We start from the raw sequence: 22,851 nt of genomic DNA, 5'->3' as shown, positions 1-22,851 counted from the left end.
TTTTCTTATTTAAAATGTCAGGGGCAATCTAGACAAAAATGTTGTATACATTCACCTTACCATTTTGTAAGTAAACACCAGATGAATGTAATGTGCAACAGGCCTCCACTATGCCCTAATTTGTACAGGAAATACACAGGAAAATTGTTTTGAAGTATTTGTTAAATGTAATATATGCAACCTGAAAGAATGACCATAAAAATTATTTTATTTGTAATAGTTTTGACAACATAGATGCATTTTTCCTTTACTAATTAATAAAGCATATACAAAGGGGTTATGGTGTAAGTAAGAAAGCAAGACAAGTTGTATTAAGCATTAGGAAAAAATGAGCTTATAGAAATAATGCTCATAGTGAAAAAAATATTAGATTTCTTTTAAGTTTGGAAAAAAGACTAACAAGGAAAAAGTGTGGAAGTGATCATGATAGTCTAAAAGTAGCAAGTATGCATTTTGAGGAGGATGAAGATTATATGCTCAGGTCAGGAAATAGAAAAGATAATCATAATTTATAACAAGGAAGGTTTCCATTAGATTTAATGAAACCCTTCTAACTGGTTTGGTAATTTAGCACTGGGACAAGCTATAGATAAAGGTTATGGAAATCCCTTTGTTTTATAGGAACAAATAGCATTAATTTCTACCAGACACTGTTATGGCACACTAAAACCAACCATATTTAACCCACAGAGTCAGAATGGAACTGCTTTTGTTGTCACATGCACTCCTACATTTCAGTACTTGTGGTGTCTTTATAAGAATTAGGGGAAATTTCAAGATTTTGTTTCAGCAGCATTTCTCTCCTCTTTCACATGAACCCTAATGTGCCTTTACACAAAACTTGTTCAGTGACTTCTTCTTCCTCAAATAGTCTTTTTGGCTACTTGCAAAGACTTTCATGATAGTTTCCCTTTCCTTCCTGAATGTTACACTGAAATATTGCACCACAAGCCTTAATGATGTATGCCAGATTAAAGCATAGCTGTTTACTTTAAAGGAAATTACAAGGATTTCAAAAACTTTTTTTAGCCTGAGGATTTTTCCTACAATGTCTAATCGTGGCCATGCATTGCTTCTAAGAGGAATCCAGGGCTCAAAGAGGAGTCCAGAGTGAACAAAACAGTATCAAAGAAATAGAAAGCTGTGTAAGGAATTCATCCAGAATAAATGAGGAGTGCCTGGTTACCTCAGTATGCAGTTGTTAGTCTGATCCAGATTCAAAATTCAGACTTTGACCATCTGAATTAGCCACCCTAGTGTGTAGGAGGGCTCACCTGGACCTGTGAGGTGAGTCAAAGCACTGAAGTTAGGCACCAATGTTCATGGTACTATCAGTGGTAGGAGGCCGTCACCTCCAGGAGAGATGCTCAGCTCTCCAAAGAGGTGCTGAGTGTGAAATGTAGCTTAGACTTATCCACCAAGGACAAGACGGTGTGAAGAAGATCATAAAGTAACATGGCTCTGTAAGGTAGTGGTTAGCTACCCAGTAATGAATAGGCACTCAAGAATCTATCTATCTATCTATCTATCTATCTATCTATCTATCTATCTATCTATCTATCTATCTATCTATCTATCTACCTACCTACCTACCTATCTATCTATCTATCTATCTATCTACCTACCTATCTATCTCTATCTATCTATCTATCTATCTATCTATCTATCTATCTATCTATCTATCTATCTATCTATTTATCTATCTATCTATCTATCTATCTATCTATCTATCTATCTATCTACCTACCTACCTACCTACCTATCTATCTACCTACCTACCTACCTACCTACCTACCTACCTACCTACCTACCTATCTGTATGTATGTCTGTATGTCTGTCTGTCTGTATCAAATCTATTACTTATCAACTGGTAAAAACAGCAGAAGAAGGGTATGAAGGGTTTTCTCCCCTATTTCTTGAAAGTTAAGCTCACTTTTAAGGTCTGAATTGTAATGAGAGTTAGGTGGGAACCTCTGTAACTGTTCTGATCAAGATAATTTGAAGGACCTTGTGGCATATGATATAAATGTCCTCTGAACCTGTCTGTGTTCAGGGTTACACTATGCTGGAGAGTGAACATTTGGGTTCTATTTATTCATCTCAAACCTCTTAATTGGTCTTCAGGTTTATCATTGGCACCAAAGTTGGTGATCTAAATCTTGTCCTGCATGTTTTTCACAATAGGAGCAAATCAATTTGGGTAAGCCCTATTACCTTATTACCTATGAATGGAACTTTACTTCAGAAATTCCTAGGATGTTTTGCTTTTTAAGGATGTCTGTAAGACTTCAAAACAGCTATTAAGGTAAGGAAATTGTTTAGCTGCTTTCTGTTGGTTTCCTTCTTTTGTTGAACCTTTAATAAAGAACCAGGACATTGCTTAGGTGGTGAAATGAAACACAGGTGGTGGGCTGAAACCTCCTTGTATTTATGTCAATGTAGTCATTTTATAATTCCTAATCTTCCTTCCCTCCCATCTCCAATTGTTTCATTAACAGTTGACAATTTCTAAGAGCCTGGAGAGTTTTGCAAGTATGGAGCTGTTCAAACAAATTGCAGGGAAGCCTCATGTTACGCAGACAGTCAGAAAAGATACAATGCAGCAGTAACTTTGTCAGTTACCGGCTGGTTTGTCTGGCATTTCTGCTCAGTTCTAAGCAGAAAAAGACCTGGTACCTACTTGGTGCATTTAAGTGCTACAGTAGCACCAGGTATAAAAGCATCGTTGGTGATGTGTGAGGGTCTCCAATGGCTCATGGAAAGTAGAAGCTGGCTTTTCACGTTGGTAGCAACTAACTGATTAGCAAGAAATTTATAAGCATAAATACATGCTTTGCTTCTGGAAAAGCTTTCAGAAATTCTGTTAACAGTGCTTATGAAGCATATTGCTGTTCATCTCTTCTATCCAGCCTCACATATCAGCCTCTTGAATCAGAACCTTTTGCTGTCTTGTTTCTTCACAACTGTAGAGGAGCAGTAGAAATGCACATACCACTTCATTCTAGTTTCTTATGTATTTCTCCCTCGCCTCTATCTTTTCCTCAACTTCCAACCCTTAGTTTCATGGCATTGCACCCAGGAGGTGGAGGGATCTAAAGCTAAACCGGGACTGGGCAAGGGGCTTCCTGGAGCCCTGTACTGATGCTGGACCTGAAATGGGGGACTTGGTGCTTATAAGCATCCAGTTAACACCAAATGATGCAACTAATTTGCGGGTAATTCTGTATTAGAGCCTCTGATGTGCCCAAACAGGAGTGGAAAAAGAATATGAAGAATGAGTCAGTCCACCCTGTCTGGGCTATGGCTCCCTCAGAAGGCCTGCTTAAATGGGTTTTTCTTACTATGAAGAAGGGTAAAAGTGTTTTAGCCTACAGAGAGTGCTAACAACCTCCTGTTTATCTCAGTTACCCAAACCATAGCAAAAACCAGTTACCCAAACCCAAACTCCTGTCTGGACCATTATTGGTGCCCATTCAAATGGTTCTAACATTGAAGTAATAAGCAAAAATATGTGCTAAACAGCCCTGAATCCTTTTCAAGCTGAGTCTGATCCTGTGGGTTTGATGTTTATCTGCGTCCACCTAGACCAAATTCTAAAAATGTAAGTCATGTTTCATCATGTGGTAGCCATCTAAAAGCCCTACCTTCAATCCCAGCAGAAACATTTTCCCTTGCTCCTCTGCCAGATTATGCTGTTGAGGGCTTCAGGGTTAAACTCATAATAGCTATTGAAAAAGAGAGTGCTGTGGAACGTGCCAGCTTTTTTGTACATCACTTATCTTCACAGGGCCTCAGAATAACAGTCAAGCCCGTTATTTCGGTGTGTTGTATTAGGCAGTCAAAACAGGAGGAGGCTGCTCTGCAGCATGTATTCCACTTGAGACCTCCAATGAAGCAGCAGAATTTGGGATGCTGTTGTCATCTTGGTTATGGGCTCTCCACTTCCTCCTTAGTGACTTCTTCAGATGAACTCAGTATGGGACCCTCCCAGTCAGGGACAATGAGGAGGACAAAGGTTATATATGACTAAATCCTTGGGAGGATACACTGTGCGGGTCCTCCTAAGATCTTCCAGGGTTTATGTTTGAATAATATGAAGAGTATGTATGCCCATAGCTCAAGCCACAACCCACCACCGTACTCCCCATCCCCAAACTGATAAAGTCTCTCTCTCTCGGCTACAAGACCTTTTTCTTCCCCCATTTTGCCTGAGGTTTTGGCTTAGACATGAGATTAGAAACAAAACCAGGTTTTTTTTTTAAAAAAAGCTGAAATCAGATATTTTTTTTTTTTACTGGACTTGATGATATAGCTGACTGAAGCGAAAAATTTAAAGGAAAAGCCAAATACATAATTGCTTTAGAAAATGTTAAACTAAACCCACACACTTCATAGTAAGAAAGAAAGAGATGGAGAATCAGTTTCTGTATGCAGACTGAGAAGGAGGGTTTGAAATCCCCAAGCCCAGCTGTTTCACTTGTTTGGAAAAGTACTGAAACAGAGTTAGACACACAAATGCATCTATATTAAATACATTTATAAATAAAGTTTTCTGTTAGGGTGAGTTTTAGAAGTAGTGTTCTAAGGAAGAGAAGAGCTATGTCCTCTAATGGAAGTATCAAATTAAATGAAAAGTGTGAAGCTACTCTTAGAGAGGTAAGGGTAATGTAATCCTCTAGGGAAGATTTCAGAGGAAGCAGGTTACACTGTCCCCCACTTCATGCTATGCTACATCTTCCCTTTTAAATGTCATGTAAAGCATTTCATAGGAAGAGCTCTGACATTAAACCTCGAATCACTGGATTCATCTTTGTTTATTCTGGAGGCACAAATACTTAGGGTTGTCTCAAAGTGGCTTTCTAGACCCTACACTTGCCTGGCACAGCAGTTCCCCACCTTGAATATATGCAAGAGAGACAGGTCAAACCTTGGAGCTAACGCTGAATCTAGTTGCTCTAAGAAATAGACCCAGGGTGTGTGTGGAGGCTGGCTGGGGCTGAGCAACCCCCACTACAAGGAGGGAAGAGGAAGCTAGTGGGAAAATGCGTGGAGCTGGGCTTGCTTCTGCCTCCCAGAAGACTGGGAAATAAAGGATGGTTCCTGGTGCTGGGCAGGAGCTCCCCTTTCTCCTCTCCCCAGCACAACGCATCAGCCTGCTCACCACAGAAACATAAACCATCTTTGCAAGGCTCCAGCATCATAAACAACAGTAAGAGAGAGGGACAGCTGTGGTGGTTTTCTGTGTCTGCTTTCCTAAGACACTGCCTACATTTCCCATGACTAAATTAATCACCCATAGAGGCAAGTTAATATTGTACACCATAACTGCGATTGTGAAGTCTTTCTGTTAAAGAAAGGAGGCAAGCTAATTCCTCAGAACAGCGCTGGCAGAAATGGCAGTGGGCAGCTACTCAAGCTATCAATGATTTATCTCAAGTACAATCTATTTCTGGCAAGGCAAAGCCCAGCGTGAGCTGATTTACCTTTCCTTATGTCAATAACATGTTTATTGTTATTAATCCGATCTGATGAGTGTTTCCTTTTGGAAAACTCATCAGTTATTTCTATAAAAATTGCAAACCATTGTGCTGCTTCACTTGGAACATTCAGTACTCTGGAGTCCCTATCTAGAGCCTGTTCCTGCTACACCTCTTTTCAGTGACTGTCTCCCAAAATGCCATGCCACCTCTCCTCCTTTCCTGGCTGTGCAAGTGCTTTTCTTCTTCTGCTGTTCAGGTTCATGCTCCTAGTTTGATTGTGTATATTATAAGAAACGGGTGTAAGGCTTCACGGAAATAAAATGTAAGATTTATTGGAGTTTGCCCCTCAGCACAGGGACACACATCTGACTGGAGGAGTTTGTGCCCTGGAATAGTCAGAATTTCCCTATTTCATTTCAGAGCAGTGGCCCTCCCTTTTATACTGGGTTGTTTGAGTTATTTGGGGACTCCTGCAGTGGTCCTCTTTCCCTTTTCCCATAGGAGTAGACAAAATTATGACCGGTGTTGATGGCTCATTGCTGTCACTGAAATAACACACCACTGCATATTTTTCAAAACCAGAATGCACCTTTCCCCCACTCTTTTAAAATGTAAATGGATTTTAGTAAGACTGAGTAATATAGTCATAGCTATTGTCACAGACAGGGCCAGCATCCTTTGGCATCCATCCCTGGCTGGCATCCATTTATTTTTCCAGGAATGCTTAACAGTCTTTTAATAATACATTTCCTCATATTGAATACACTTTATATCCTGTGCCTTGGTTCTTGGAGGTGTCGCATGCCGGTCTGAGACCGGAGCATGGCTCTGTTTGTATTCTCGGGAACAGAATTAAGACTCAAAATGGAGTCAAGAGCCAAGGAACTTTATTTGCCCAACAATACATCTGTGAATGCAAAGAGAGAGAAAGCAAGAGATAGAGAGAGAGAAAAGAAGGAAAGAAAGAAGGAAAGAAAAGGAAAGAGTTCAGAGCAATAGCTACACCCCGGAGCTGCAGCGTCCCGACAGTCCAATTAGTTTCCAAGTCCGGTGGGGGAACGTTCTGCCCGATGTCAGTTGGTTCCATGTTTTTATAGAGTTTTTACAAGCTGTTCTGCTTAACCACACCTTCCACCTGTCAATGGTGTACGTGCCCAACATCAAGGGGCCTCCAGGCACCTTGACCCCCTCACCCCAAGTCTTGGCGCATGCACAGGGGTTTGGTTAAGTTTTGCAGGATCAGCCTCCCCCGTTGCTCCAAGACGTCAGTCAGTTTCCTCCTTTAACAATGTATAGATAAACCTCTGCGGTGGCAGTGGTGTTATATTCCTGCCTGAAATCTCTTTCGTGGCAGTGGTGTTATCTTCCTGCCTTAACAATTTATTCACTGTGGTAATGGCATGAGTTTCCTGCTATAGCAACGTTGAGACAATACATCTGCTGTGGCGATGGTGGGTCTCATCAGCACAGTTTCTCACAGGAGGTTGTAAGCAAGGTCAAGGACTTGCATTTCTCATAGATGATTTTCTGTTGCCTTGGTTGTGATTCTGTAATCAGTGAATGGTCCTTCTAAAATTTTCTTGCCCATTATGCACAACTGTTGGATATTGCTTTCTAAGAAGGAACATGTTGGGGGGAATTTCCTTGAATGAACTAAACCACATCTGGCTGTTCTTTCTCATAATGATTTTCTGGTTGGCACAGTGAATAAGTTTAGGTATTTCCTGAGATGTGTTGTGAAAGTAATAATTTCAAATGCTACTTATCTGAATTCTTCATTCTACTGTTTCAACCGAGAAGTGATTACATCTTCTATTAGCAATGTAATTTCATAGTGAGATATTTAACTTCTTTTGAGAGAGGCTAAATGGCTTTTACTTAGAAAAACACAGTTGCTCTGGTGTCTTTACTTGAGTACGCTGTATTTCATTGTTATAAACAGCATAAAAATATCAGAAAATGTTCATGGACTATACTGAAATGATGTATATGTGTGATTTTTAGTAAGCTTTAATGTTTTAGTTGTATAGAAACTGGATATAAACCAGTACAGGCTAATATTTAGTGTCAGCTCACCTCTGATTTATTTGCATACATTTGTGTCATGAAAGCCAATGAAGTAATTCAAAGTTTCTGGAAAAATTAGATACTCTGTAGAATAACTTTATTTCTTAACAATCTGCTTTTAGGAGCTGTTTTGAATAAGCAATGTAGATTTGTGCTTGTCTTCAACATGATTCTGGAAATTTGATGCACATAATTATTGACAGGCAGAACCAGGCTTGATATAGCATCTTCTGAATAAATAGGGAACATTTTCATTTTGGTGTTTCAGGTAACAGTTCCTAAATTTAGTCTTTTAATGCTTACTGGACTGGAGTTTTGAAACCTTCCTTACAGCAGTATCAGATATTGGAGGGTATAAGTTTATGCTTTTTTACCCATTAAGTTGCCAAGTTAAACTGAATGAATTTTCATTACTGTGTCTGTGAATTTCTCTTCTGTTGCATTATGCCAGCATTGTAGCTGCTGTGATTTGGTGAAAAATGGGAGAAAAGAAAAAAAAAAAAGAGAGAGAGAAAAATCTCAAAACATCCAACCCCAAAACCTCTTGCCAGCTGTTAAGGGCATGCTCCCAAGTTGTACTTGCCTGATTCGCTGTCACTGGTGTGGGACAGTGATCTGTGGGTTTACAGACCGCTGCTTACTCGAGCTCCTTCTCTGTAAATGTGGCAAGATGCATGTGACTATGCCTCCTTACATTCCTTAGGAACCCTCTGACTTGCAGCCGCTGAGCCTTTCACTGCTCAGAGAAATGACCCTCTGTCCAGCTCAACCAGGAACTTTTCAGTTCCCACTGATTTTTTGGCATGTGCACAAAATTTCCCCCTAAAGACCCTAAATAAATGGATCAAACAGACTTCAAAAGATTTGTCTTCTCTTTAAAAGGGGACTCTATTAGTTCAGAAGAATCTGGAACTTTTCCGGGAGAACACAAAGCTTGGGGGAAGGGTTATATTATTGTTGGGGTTTTTTAGACACTTTCTGAGTATTGAGACAGTGGTTGCTGTGATTCTTACGCTTTGGCATTTCATAGTAGTATTTGACAGCACTCCTACACAAAAAGAAAAGAAAAGAAAAAAAAAAGATAATTGCAACCTAAAACATACAAAAAAGTGGTCGACATGAAGCTTTTATATGAAAACAAGTATTTCTGTGACCTGTGTCTGTAATGCAAATGAAAAATCCAAGTCAGGAAATGGAAGGAAAAAAGCAGTGCTTTGCTAAAGTTGAAAAATGGGAGCCTGACATTTGAATTACTGTTATACTGGTATTATAGTACTGACTCAAGGAAATTATTCCAAATCTGCTCTGCATTAGTGTAGACTATCCTTCTGTGTACTTAAATGTTAAGGAACAAGAATATCAATGGGATTGCTGAGTATCTGCAACACCAAAGCCGCAAAAGCAGCAGAGAGTATTTAATTAGTCTTAACATGCTTATGTATATGCAATGAACACAGCCACAGAGTACTCAGTTGTTTCTATTTTGCAACTATATAAGAGTGAATTTGAGAAATTTAGTACACTGTAGGTGGGTATGAGGGTCTGTAAGTTCTGATAGTAATTATTACAGCACAGTGAACAAAACTTCCTTTGTAGTAAATTCTTGCTATCACAGTCTCACAGGTAGTGTTTCAGAGCTACTCTGGTATCCCTGTGTTTCCCACAGCTATGGCTCAGCAAAACTCAGGCATGTTACTAGAGCACAGGTCCTTCCCCCGGATTGCTCAGTGATTAAGTTCCACTTCCTGCTTACTTAATTCAAAAATCTGATTATCCTTCAAGATGCAGGAAGGTTCAAAGTTGGACATAGTTGGAAACCGCATGATATTTTTTTTTTCCCAGTAAAACAACAGGGACAAGCTGTTTATACAAATATTGGCACGCTGTTCCTGGCAGCACTACATGAAATGCAGCTGGGTGGCTGGCAGTTCTGTGCTCTTCCCAGAGGCACAACTGGAGACTTAGTAAAGAAAACCTGTTTCTACCAAGCTCTATAGAGAAAGCAAACTGCTTTCATGGCCACAGCAGCCACCTATCATGTTTTCTTTAAAGATAATAAGAATAGTTCCATTTTGTCAGAAGAATTTCAGTTCCGAGTTCCTTTAAAATAATTCCTGTTTTAGAATAAAGGCTACTCATGCAATGCCTGGGTTACACATTTTAAAGCATTTCATGTAGCAGTAAGTCCATGTTACGTTCTCAGTGGGCCCTCACGAAACATTTCCTGCTGGCTATGACCCACCACCGTCAGCAAAAAATTCATGGACAAATCTCTGGGTTTGTAAACAACTTTTGCTAATTGCAGAAGGTCACAGAAGAAGATTATTGTGCTTGGGGAACTGAAGAGCTGAGTTCTTTAACCTCACACATTTGGTATTGAATCATTTACTTAAGAAACTTTGATATAAAGTATTTCAGTCCATGTAGCAGCACATAATCAACTCTGTCCTTTCTAATGATAATGGGTCTTTTTGGCCATGTTTCACCACTGCAGACAAAATACATGAAGACAGACCTTTGAGTGTTCTAATCTATATGTGCCACTTGCAAAGCAAACAGTGTACTGGAATAATAATTTAAAGGAACATTTCATAGCAGCTGATAATTTTCTGCTGTAACAGGACACTGGGAAAATGCTGACGCTATGAAATGAAATGCTCTCCAGTTAGCTCTCAAGCAGGTGAATGGCTGGGCTTGCTGGGCAGGGCACCTTCAGGCTGCTCAGCCTGCTGGCTGCCCGGCTCTCAGCCCAGCTTTTTCTTCAGCACTCCGCTTCCATTTGTCTCACAGCACATTTTTCAGAAATGTACTATATATATATATATATATATATATAAATTTAATCATTCACTTCAAGAATGAAAAATGTGTTGTAAGTTTGTAGTTCTAAATACATGATTTGGGCCAAAAGTATTGCACACACTTTTTGTGGTACGCTGTCAAACAAATACCAAAATTCCATACCATACGTGTGGCTTTTGACAAACAATAATAAGCCAATTATCTTTTTTTTTTTCTGGATGTACATGAAACACAATTCACATGCCTTACATGGCAGATACACGCACATATATAAAAGACTGCCATAAAATATTCTATAACAGAATGTAAATACATTTTTGTTTCTTCACATAAATGGACTCATTTTTCTTGATCAAGACTGAAATGCTGTTTATATGAGTAAGTAGCAAAGGTTATGTGAAAATAACAACTAATAATCACGATGCCCCATACTGCTTGACAGTTCCCCTATTCCTGATAAGCTTAGTTAAATATTAATGAAGTTTTATTTGAAATTCTCCTTTCTAGATTGTTTTTTTTTTGGCCTGAGATAAAACACAGGGGCAGCTAGCATGTTCTCTGTGCCACTGTAAAATTTAAAGCTACCTATTTTTTCTTCATATAGCAATATTTTTAGTGTAAACAATCAAAAAGGTGGGGGAGAGCTGGTCTTACAGCAAAGGGAGGGAGTTTGCAGATTTGCTGCCAGTTCTGGTACCAGCTCTTTGGGCTCTGGACCACGAGGTTCTGGTTGAAGCTGAGGCAAGCCGAGCTGTGATTAACCAACCGACTGAACACTGGCATATTGCAAGCCACAAAATTTAATATGATTACTCTTGAAGATAGCAAAGTAATTTGGGTTTCATTAGGATGTTTTTGGTTTTCATAAAATGTATGTATCTTCAAATGTGGGTTGCTGGATGAAAGCAGAAGTGAAAGTCCAGTGGCATTTGGAGCTGTCACGTTTTTAGCTAGAAGTCAGTTTTGAAGCAACCCAGTGCAACTACACCAGCAGATAATCAGCTTTTTGGCAGGGGGATGGCTCTAAGATAGGGCTAGGTTACAGCTGAAGACCGAGCTGTTACTTTATCCAAGGCATGCATATTAAATGGAGAGGAATGAATGATGGTGAAATTGTGAAAACATGTGGAGGCAAATTTAGCTAGAAACTATATTCCACTCAGTTGAACTGAAGTAAGCATGTAGCCGTACTTCACTACCCACAAACGAGAGAGTGCATTGTAAAGCAGTGGCACTCTTCTGGAATCCCCAAGAGAAAGGAAGAGTGTTAGGATCAGGAAATCTGATTCCATAAAGCTCTGACCAGTTTCCATGACTTTCCGGCACACATTGTCACAGCAAGGGCAGTAGTACAGGTGACAGACTGGGTATGCTGGATGCTTACTAGCAAAAGCATCTGTTGGGGCAACATAAAGTTGCAAGTTTTTAGTCTGTCAGCATAATATGTGCCCTTTCTAACACAATCCTGACAGAACTAGATGTGACTAAAGTGAAACTCCCCATAGCCTTCAAAGGCTGAATTGTAATGTGGGCAAATGGCATCAAAATTAGTGCAGAATTCCTGATCACAAACTTATCTTCCCACGGGAGGTTTTTGATGGAAGGGGAAGATAGTATTGTGCAAACAATGCAAGAACTCTTTAGATCCTGTTGGTGAATTTTTTCTAGTATTAGAGTTTATATGTATATAGAGTTTATATTAGAGTCTAATATGAGTATTAGAGAAGCCAGACAAGTCTGTGTTAGGAAAATCTTATTCCCTAACTATTGTACCAATTAGTCTTTATAGTATGAAGTTGAATGAACTTTCTTAATAGTATGAAATTATATTAGCTTTTGTAAGAGATATATAGTTTACATTGAATACTGCATAGTCATGGTGAAGTCAGCATGATTAAAGGGCCCCGGTTCATTGCAAGGAGGAGGACAGCCCCCATCCTGAATTTAAAGAACTTTGTTTCTTGGAATCTTAAAGCCAACTGAGATAAAAGCTCTCCAGCACCTCTGTGAAATGCTTCCATTATCTGGCATCATAGATAAGTAATAGTAGAAAGACTGACTCCAAGGACATCTAGCTCAAGAAAGAAGCGAATGGTGGCACAACAGTTGCTTTTAACAATATTAGTGTGTATGTGTTAAGTAGTAACTGGTCAAATCATGTTGTGCCTGAATGCTTGAAAGGTGCAAGAACCACGTGTGAAACCACATTTGGTGTGCCTCAATTGGAATGGGACATCTCACACACATGAATAAGGAATGAGTCTTGTAATTCTATACTTCGCATCCTAACCTCTCTCCTCGGTTGGCATGGGCCAGTTGCAAAATTTCATGACATCTGTTTGACTTTCTGCCCACAAAAAATTGGTGGTGAATGTGATTGTAGATGGTAGTTTGCACTGTAGTGACCTTGAGGTACTAGAGCTCAAAATCCAGAGGAAGTGAGGAAAAGAAGCAGCAGAGTTAGCATTGTGGACCTCAAGACAAGTCACTTAAGCTTATTTAGGGAACTTCCATGCAGAATCCAACCAGAGGCTGTCATGAGAGGGCAACATGCTCCAGAGAGCGTATTTTTACTAACTAGCTTTTAAAGAAAACTTACTGAAAGTTCAGCAACATCTCCCCATACAACCATTTATAGAAAAAGGGAGAATTTTGACAGTACTCCAGCTCAGCAAAGCAATTAACTTCTTAGTGAACCAGTATGTACAAAGCATAGAAGTGAAACAAGGACAGCAATACATATGAGTGATCATCATGCATTTAGTGAAAACATCAGAAAAGTCAAAGCTCAGGTGGAGCTAAACTTGGGAGCCAGGGATGTAGGAAGAAGGGATTCAACAAGCATGGCAGTAGCTGATGAATGGGTGAGTCAATTTGGTGACAATGATTCTGAAAAGCCTGAAGTATTCCTTGATTTTCTTGCCCCAGTCACTACAAAGATCCTCCCAGATCACTGCCTATAGGAGGCTGGTAAGGAGGCTAGCCAACAGTGGGGATGCAACAAATTCAAAACTACTTTAAAAAGCTGAGCATATTCACATCTGTGGGTTAGATGGCATTCATTGAAGTGTGATTGCAGGATGACTGTGTTATCTACAAAAACATCATAGTGATCGGAGGAAGTCCCTGTCTTGAAAGACGTTGATATTACCCTCATCTTTAAGAGTGGCACAAAGGAGGCTCCAGGTCAGAAAGATTGGCCAACCTCACCTCAGACTGGACATCATGTACTTCTGCAATCCATTTACAAGCACTGGAAAAACAAGAAAGTCCTTCAGGAACAGTAAGCACAAATTTACCAAGGACAGGTCATTCTTGACCAGCTTGACTGCCTTATATGATGAAATGGCTGGCTATGAGGCAGGGGGAGAGCAGCAGAGATCAGATACTTTAACTTTCATAAGGCTTTTGACTTAGGAAACATGCACTGGATGAAGTGTGCATTAGATGGGCTCATAATTGAATTGACCATGGGACTCAAATGATAGTAATCAATGCATTGACATGTAGTTGGCCGTTATTAACAAGTACCCCAGGGGTCAATACTGGGACCGATACTGTTGAATATCATCATTATCATCTCAAATGATGAGACAGATCACATCCTCAGGAAATGTATAGATTACATTAAATTTGAGTAGGGTGATCGACATGTTGATGGTTGAGATTCAGTCCAGAGGGGTTTTGAAAAGCTTGAAGACTAGGCCAACAGAAACTAAGCTCAACAAGAAGCCTAAATTTCTGTGCCTAGGGCAGGATAACACCAGGTATCATTACAGGCCACAAACTGACCCACTGAGCTGCAGGCTTGCTGAAAAGGCTATGGTGGACACCAAGCTGAATATAAACCAACAGTGTGCTCTCATCGTAGATAAGACAAACTGCTTATTGAATAGGAAAGCATGTCCAACAAATTGAGGAAGTCATCATTACCCTCTGCATGGTGCTGGTGCGCATGCACATGAAATATTCTGTACAGTTTTGGGCCATCTCACTCAGTCTTGAAAATGGTGAGAATCTATCCAACCACTAAGACGATTAGGGGCCTAGAGAGTATGACTTGTGAGGAGAGGTTGAGTTTGACGGGCTTACTGAATCTAGCAAAGGGGAGGCTAAGGGTCAATGTAACCACAGCCTAAAGCTACTTTCAAGGGAATGGTAAAGCAAAAGCCAAAATCTTCTCAATAGTGGCAGATGTATGAGAAGAGAAAAGACCCAGAGGCTGAACATCTTTGAACGTTAGGAAAAGCTTCTTTACTTAGTGGGAGTGGGATAATGTAGCATTGGAAGACTGTATAATCTGTCCTTGGAGGTTTTCACATCATAGCTAACCAAAGCTGCAGCTGATGTAATGTAACATTGATGAAACTCGGTTTAAGTGGAAAGATGGACATGAGATCTCTGGATATACTCCTTCCAGCTATACTTTCTGTGATTGGTTTCTGTTGTGTATCTACATTCTGTTCAAGTTCAGGCAAATGTATATTCACTTGGTCTATCTGAAGTTGTTACACTGAAGGAAAGGAGTAGGAATTCACTTCAGGCAGTAGGAGAGTGTCCTCTGACTTGTATCTGACTTCAGCTTGCCACTGTCTTAACGCACTTTGCAACATCATCTGAAAATGCACTACACTACATACAAATGCAAGAGTCAAACAGTAATAAGAAGATACTGTAAGTTCATAGTGAGAACCTTTCCCTGTTTAAACCTCTGACAGTTTTACACACCTAATGATTGTGGGGAAAAAAAAAAAAAGAAAAAAGTCCAAGATGCTCTAAATACAGTGTAATCTGATTATGTATTCTTCTGCCTGTTGCCAGCAAACAAATATTACGCCATATGCTTCATGATCGAGCAATGCAGTTGTGTGATTACACAGTACTAGTTGGCCAGATCTCTTCTGTGTCTACATAATCCTATGTGTTCCTCAAAGCTGTGAATGAGAAGATAATATTTTTCATCTGTTACCATGCCACTGTAGTTAAGGAGGTGGAGAGCATTACCAGTATTAATTAAGCTTAAATGACACTGTAATAACTGCCATTAGCAACTCAGTCCTATCTTCTATTTCAGTCTTTGTTTTTCTGAGCGCTCTTGTAAATTGCTCTGATTTATACTTTCATTTATTTTATTTTATTTTTTTTTTACTATAAATCCTCTTGCTGTGCAGATAATAGTTTCAAGGGCTGCCACTTTTACTTTATCAGACTTTGGCTAATGCAGCTGTATTTCACAGAAAATTCACAGAAATTATTGCTGAGTCAGTTCAATCCTGAATTCCAACATAATTGGGCTAAGCAATTTGAGCAATTTGAGATTAACCATGGCAGCATGAGCAGGAGTTTGGCCTTGTGAAAATAATCCTTCAGACAATCTTCTACAACAGATATAGATATGACTTCTTTTGTTCCCTGAGTGGAGATAGGAAATAGGTAGTGATACTTTGGATCCAAATCTCTTTCTAGATCTGATCCTTAGCTCTGCAAGAAAATGTTGCCCTTTATATGAGCTGTGATGAAACTACAGTTTAATCAATACTGAGTGATGAAGACACGTTTAAAATGAATTATCAGTGTGGGTATCCTTCCAGGAAATATCTAGAAAATATTGATTCTGTTTGACTCTGGATAAGCTCTACAAGTATCTGTATTATGTTGCATACATGACTATGAGGATGGGGTTAATTTGCCTATCCAGCTACCAGAGGCCATGTTTAGCTATTTGGCATAAATATTAGATGTGCGTTTAAACTAATTAAGCAACTCTTTCACTCTTACCATCTTATGTGTTCCCTCTGTTTGTACTGCCTCAGGTTCACTGTACTAGGGAAGATATCCAGCTGGAAACTAACCCAGGAAAAAAGGGGTTTGGTTGTAATGACTCAGCAGAAGGGACGGATCAAGGGTTGAGGACAGCTACCTGGTGACAGACGCTTAAAATAACATAGACAACGAGGAAATGAATGCTCAAGTCTTCTTTTTGTATGTACGTGCTGAACTACTTTTCTAGATCTTCTGTTACAAAAGACATACTTCAGTGTCCTCCTCCCTGTGTAGAAACCCTTTGCTGCCCAGGAGAAGCTCATTTTTCAGTTCTGAACTGCAGCAGTTAGTAAGCTGTACATCTGCTGAAGGGACACTCTCATCACTGAAGAATGGTGTTCAAGCTGACCATCTGACGTAAACTCTCTCACCATTTAATCAACAAATGTGTGGCTATGACCATCTAAGTGCTTGTAATACACAGCTACTATGTGTGTAACCACTGGCCTCTTAGACAGATCCTTTGTGCTGTGGCCTCTTTGCATCTATCATCCCTTAGACTTTATGCCAGAAGTCAACATTCTTAATTTATTCCCTTAAAGAAAAATAGTAGTTTTTAAAAGCATTTACAATTCATCCTCTGAGCCTTCATGTGAATATATGATGATAATAGTAATTAATTAAGTATGCTCTTTCTAAAGATGTCACAGAAGGCTACAAAAGCTTTTAAGAAGTTGGTCCTTAGAACATCACTATGATTTGGGGAAATATTTTTTTTCTCCTTTTTTCCTGATTAAAAATGTTAAACTTGTAGAATAAGTCCTTTGTCCAAGGTCCAGAAACAAATTCTGAGTACAGATTTGGAGTTCCAGCAGAAGCAATGAGTTTAACCATTTGGTGTTCATACCTATAGAAAATAAAAAGCTCACCTAGATTTTAATTGGGCTATTTCATAATTTGCCCATAATTTTTTGGAAAACTAGAACCCTAGATAAAGACTTGGAAAGATGCATTCAAGTCCTTCTCTGCAAGCTATAGTCCTTGCTCTTTGAGTACAGATAGCTGTAGAATTGTGCAGTGCACAAAACTGTAGGATTGTGCAAAGGGCAATCAAGGTAATCCTATTTTAGGGTGGTTCTTGCATCAGGGTCTGAAGTTAGGTGAGTTTTGAGTGGGTCCGTAACAGTATATGGGGAGCATGTTCCTCATGAGAAGATGCTGACTGCAAGGTGATCTGCAAATGTGAGTTTAGGGATTTAGAAAGGTTTGACCTTTTCTGCTGTCAGGAACGTACTGCAGAACAAGCTTTCTGGATCTGCAAACACTTAAATGACTCCTGAAGTGAGAAGAATTTTCTTTGGTTAAACAAGAACACTGAGCAGACTGAGCAACTGAGGAAAGGAGGAGACCTCAAGGTAAGGTGCAGGGGCCCTGTAGCCCTCTTCATCACTATTTCGTCCAGCCAAGGCTCAGATATAAAAGTGCATGGCCTTAAGTTCAACAGGGCAGGGAGCAATACATGTGTGTTCGAGAACGGAGAAGGACCAGTAAAGGAGAAATAAGTAGCAGAGGATGTCTGGTCAGTCCACTAGAGACAGAGGGGACTGTGAACTTAAAACCACAGCAAATAACTAGCATAATTTTATCTACCTTATCCAACAGAATAACTGCACTTCTGCACAGAGAATTGCAGTGCAAAATCCTACTAAATTACAGAAATTATCTGAAATCTGTAAGTCAGTAGAGTGTAATATTTATTAAGAATTTAAGTATCTCAATAGAGTTTAATAATCTGACTTTTATACAAAAGTGAAAAACCAAAACAAACAACAAAACTAAAACCCAAACCCAAACAAACCAACCCAAACCCACCTTTATTCTGGAATGTTTTAGAAACAAGATTGTGTTACAAAAAAAAATAAATATACTTTTTACATGGTGTCAATGAAGCTAAGAAGACTGTAAGCAGGATAAGAAGAATGCAGAGGAACTGGAGAAAGTCCAGAGGAGAAACCCAGACTGACACAAGTGTGCATGATCACTATGGAAAGGCTGAATGCACTTTATTTGGTCAAGACTAAACAAAGTATAAAAGTATGGTACTATGTATTGTAGTAAGGAGGATGATGATCAGTTTTTCTCCATGTCAACTGGAGGAAAAAAAAGCCTAGTTATTGTCAAAGGAGATTCAGGGTGGATATTTGCAATAATATCTGATGATGCTTTTCTGTTTAAAAAAATGGCAATTTCCAATAAAACAATAACTGATATACAGAAAATATTTAGAAAAATTAGGATAGATGTGAAAATGAATTACGGTTGGTTGCTAGTTTAGAAATAATTTTTTAAAAATATATCTGTACTTTATTAATAATAAAGTATGTGCAGGAAAAAAAGGAGCATGTCAGGCTACAATAATTCATCAGTATTGCAAGACAGAAGAAAAAAAATCACAGTTTCCACAGGGCAGGAATTATTCTTAGTCCTCAGCAAAGATAAAAGCCCAGGAAGAAAGAATTGAATACAGGAGGGATATTGATGATGGAGTAGAAAGTACCGCTAAGAAGACTTTGCTTTCTACAGTCATGGGCTGCTGTCCTAAGAATGATGAGGAAGAACATCAAACAATAAAAATTTGCTAAAGAATGAGGAGAATTTACTGACCTGATCCCAAAGAAAGAAATTGGGGTGAAAACTGGAAGCCAACACAGGGCTTTGGAAGTGGCAAAAAGTTACTGGAACTACCAAAGGTGCAGTCTAGTCTTTTCAGCTTTGGCACCTGCACTGCATGTACTTTTAGGCGCTGGTAACAGTCTGTTACAGGTGCCTGTATGGAGTGAAAATGACCTAAAAGGGACTGTCTGCCTGAATTTACATCTATTTATTAGGCTTGCTGGAGCCCATTCATGCTGAGCATCTGAGATGTCTAGTCTCAAATATCAAGACCACATAAAAAGTTAGGAAGAAATTGAAGTTTAACACCAAAACTATGATTTCACTGAAGCATCAAGATATTTGGTTGGAAAAACTGCAAAGTTAAAATATCTACATAGAAAGATAAAGTCTTTCTATATTAAACCAGATTTTCTCTACAGACTGTTATCCACAAAACTGTTTGAAAGTAATAGAAAATGACATAGAAAATTAACAATTATAGGCAAGATATTTTAGATCCCCGATTTGTGAAAGAAGTTGGAACAGCAGAGTGTAGATTGACGAGTGTAAAACTCAGTTTTCCACCAACTCAGGAAACTGCTGGGTTTATTCTTACAATATAGTATAATAGAAATATTATTAATTGCCACATGACAGTCTTAAAGGCATAATAACAAGCCACTTAAAGGAAAAGAGAGATAAGAATCAGTAAGAGATCACTATAACTGCATTGGGACCTCTTAAATAGCAGGGTGGGTGGAAACAGTGACATAAGCATGATCACACTTGACAAACAGATAGTTAAGGCTTTCTTGGTGATGGAATTTTAAACTCTTCTTGCAGAGATAATTAAATCTGCAATTGCCACATCCTGCATGGGCACTCGGATCACTTACATAGACACCCATGCACACATATTTATGAGGAAAAGTACTTATGAGGGATTAATGTTGAATTAATTTCAGTGATCTGTAGATGTTCCCACAAATTCAGGACTTTTCAGGATGTCAGTGTGCAACATAGAGGCACATATTCATCTTGGGCAAGGCAGCTATGCCTCTAAGCAAGTAAAGGAGTTTAACTGCTGGCATTCCAACATATTCCAGCAGGGCAGTAGGCTGCTAAACTTCCTTCTATATGTGACTGTATAAGTAGTTTTCTTCCTCTCTGTGTAGTAATTCAGACCATGTAAATAGTCCCTCTGGATGACACTGGAGTGAAAACAGCTTAATTAATTTTATTGTCTTTGTCCATCAGTACCTAATTATCTGTCATGCACAAGTACCAGAGGGGGTTTGTTCTTCTCTGGGTCTTTAAACGTTAAATACAACTACTAGCCACCATTGTGTACTTTCTACTATAGCCCATTTGACTGAAAGCCAACACCTGGCATACCATCATTCCTAAAAGCAATTTCTGCTTGATTTTAAGCTTATGTTCTTTTTGTGGCTAAGCCAGGATGTCTAAATGATCAACTCTGAGTGAAGGATTCCCTTGAATGTGTTTGTAAGTAGTTTTGTATGTAAGTGACTGTTCAGTGGTGGCTTTCCTGTCACAAGTCTTGTCCATAATGCACAAGTTTTCTTTGCGCTCTTTCTGATAATTGCTCTTACAATTTGGTCTTTGTTCATTTACCTTACAGGTAATTTTGTTGGAGCAGATTTCCTGGTACGTGCTTCTAAAACTTAACCTCAAACCTGTCTCCTGAGGATCCCCATCTCCCCATGACATGGTTGATATAGCTTGTCTCCTGTGCTTCAAGTGTTTGTGATGTTGTAAATCAAATTTGGAAAGTCACAGGTATATTCAGTCTTTTGTAGTGATTTAGGAGAAAGTTTGTGTTCTAAAAACAGAACTTGGATGCAGCTTAAGCCATGCTGCATGCTTGCTGTACTTTAAATGCTGTAATAATTACTTTTAAACTTTGGCACTCAAGTTCCATATTTGTTAAAAGCACAGATGAAGCACTCAAGTCACCAGTGCACAGGATTTCACTTGTTTCATCTGTTTGATCTAGCAGAAACTGTGGGATGATCCATAACCACACAAAGTATGTTTTGAAACAGGTAGAGAAAAATAACTTACGTTGGTTGTGATTTAAAGTAGTTGAGGGGATCACAAATATGATATTTTATGTATATGGGTAATAGAAGATAACTAATAATGAAACAGGAATGTTTTACACAGTGGCTATGTCAAAGCATTCAAGTTTTCTGATCTTCCTCAAAACATGGCAGTTTTGTTTATGAATCCCAGTCGATTTTATGCAATCAACTTTTTCATGTCAAAGTCAAGTCAAAGTAGAATCAGTTGCATTGTTGTTGGCGCTAGAAGGTTTTCAGCCCTAGTGGTTATAAGTGGTCCTTGAATTATGCAACTTTCTTTTTTAAAACTGTGGCAGAATGACAAACATCCCAGTCAGTGTATAAAAACAATGCCGTCAAAGCTAACGTGGCTGCTAAAATGTTGGCTAATACGAATTCTGAGGTGTGATTCTGAGATAACTGGAAACTTTTAAGTTCATCTCAGAAACAGTTATTAACGATGTGCTTCATTATACTAGCTGTAAAGTCTCCCAGCATGAAACTAATTTTAGGGAATATTAGGAGTAAGCCAGTAAAACTCTGTGTGTGTTACAGCATTACTCTATCAACTAAATGATGACTGAAATAGAGGGGTCAAATGAGACTGGATATTTTACTGAGGTTTGAGTACAAAGGTGCTTAGGCTGGGCAAGATCCTTCATCTTCATCAGAGCCTTGCACTCACTTCTGTTTCTTTTTCTTTGCACCTCACGCTTGTTGTTGGTGTTGTGAAGTTTCCAGAAGGTGTTTCAGTCTTGTTTCCCTTCCCCTGTCTGTTTGAACACAAGGGAGATGCTCCCAGGCCTGAAGTGGGAGAGGAACAGAGGAGTGTCACTTTGTACAGAGGCAGGTCAACGCAGCACAGAGGATGGGGCTTGCTCCAAATCCTGGACCTAAACCAGGAGGAGGTCTGTGAAGGTCTGCAGCTGGTTTGTTGTGTTTTCCTTTGGTCAGGATCCTGAGGGCATTAATTGTTCTAGTTCACCCCCTCCTGGGGCCTCCTCCATGCTGACCTATGGCCCAGGTCCCCATTCCAGCCCAGCCTGGTGCCATCAGCCCCTGCCCCAGCCCAGGGGGAGCTGTTGGCCTGCACTGCTGCAAAATTTTAATTATTTTCTTTGTCTCTGTTGAATTTGCATACTTTTCATAGCTGGAACTTTATGAAAGAGTCATTGCATACAGGAAGGTTTAGGGATGCCACCTCCTTGGAAAAAGTAACACAGGTGATTGTTGTGTTCGTCCAAGGCTTTCAGTGTTAAGCACTACCTTCAATGGTGCCAGGCTGCAGACTGACATTTCTGTCTTTAGCTGTAGGCATTGGTATAGCTCATGAAACATGCAAAATAAAACCCACCCAAATTAAAACAAAAACAAAAAACCACCAACAAAACAATGGGACTTTTCACCACTGTCCTGAAAAAGAGCTGAATCAGGATTGCAGATTCTGTACCATTTGCCAAGATGATGTTTTGAATGTGGTGAAGGTCCAAAACATGCAGTCTGGTTAGTGTGGAGTATTTGGTCCACACCCTGCAATTCTGGGTTAGGGAACATTGTGTTAATTAAACCATATTTTGTGCAATGTTCTTACTAGGAATTTTTATGGGTTTTTTTTCTTAATGAATAATTGTAATAAGCACTTATTCTTAATTACTGGGATTACACTGGTTTGTGGTTTTTTGAAAAATATTATTAATATATTTTGTAAGAACGGTTTAGTTCATGCATGTTTTAAGAAAAAAACCCCTTGGATCTTGTGTTCCAGCTCCGCAAAGGAAAAGCAGCAGGTTTCAGCACTGGAGTAAATGAAGTAGAAAACTTTAAAAAGGAATAATGTGATGAGGCCCTCTTAGTCAAAAAGACCCCAGTGGCTTTTCTCCTTGGTGAAGACACATAAAAGTCCTGGCCTCATTGCCAAATTTTACAATATTTCATCCTTAAATACATGCACTGCACTCATTCTCTGCTCTAGTCCTGGTCACTCTGCCTCTCATACCTA

At 39.3% G+C, this 22,851-nt stretch overlaps 1 long non-coding RNA gene across 1 annotated transcript in view; it reads left to right on the top strand.

Annotated features, from left to right (window-relative positions):
* Positions 1–21,155, top strand: part of LOC129736141 (uncharacterized) — a 30,242-nt gene extending 9,087 nt beyond the window's left edge. The window contains exons 2-3 of the long non-coding RNA XR_008732359.1: positions 17,400–17,528; positions 20,411–21,155. This is a non-coding gene — a long non-coding RNA (uncharacterized LOC129736141). The remainder of the gene's footprint in view (positions 1–17,399; positions 17,529–20,410) is intronic.
* The last annotated feature ends 1,696 nt before the right edge of the window (positions 21,156–22,851 follow it).

The sequence above is a fragment of the Falco cherrug genome, chromosome 5, assembly GCF_023634085.1.
Source record: "Falco cherrug isolate bFalChe1 chromosome 5, bFalChe1.pri, whole genome shotgun sequence".
NCBI classification, from domain to species: Eukaryota; Metazoa; Chordata; class Aves; order Falconiformes; family Falconidae; genus Falco; species Falco cherrug.
This window is presented reverse-complemented; position numbering and strand designations above follow the sequence as displayed.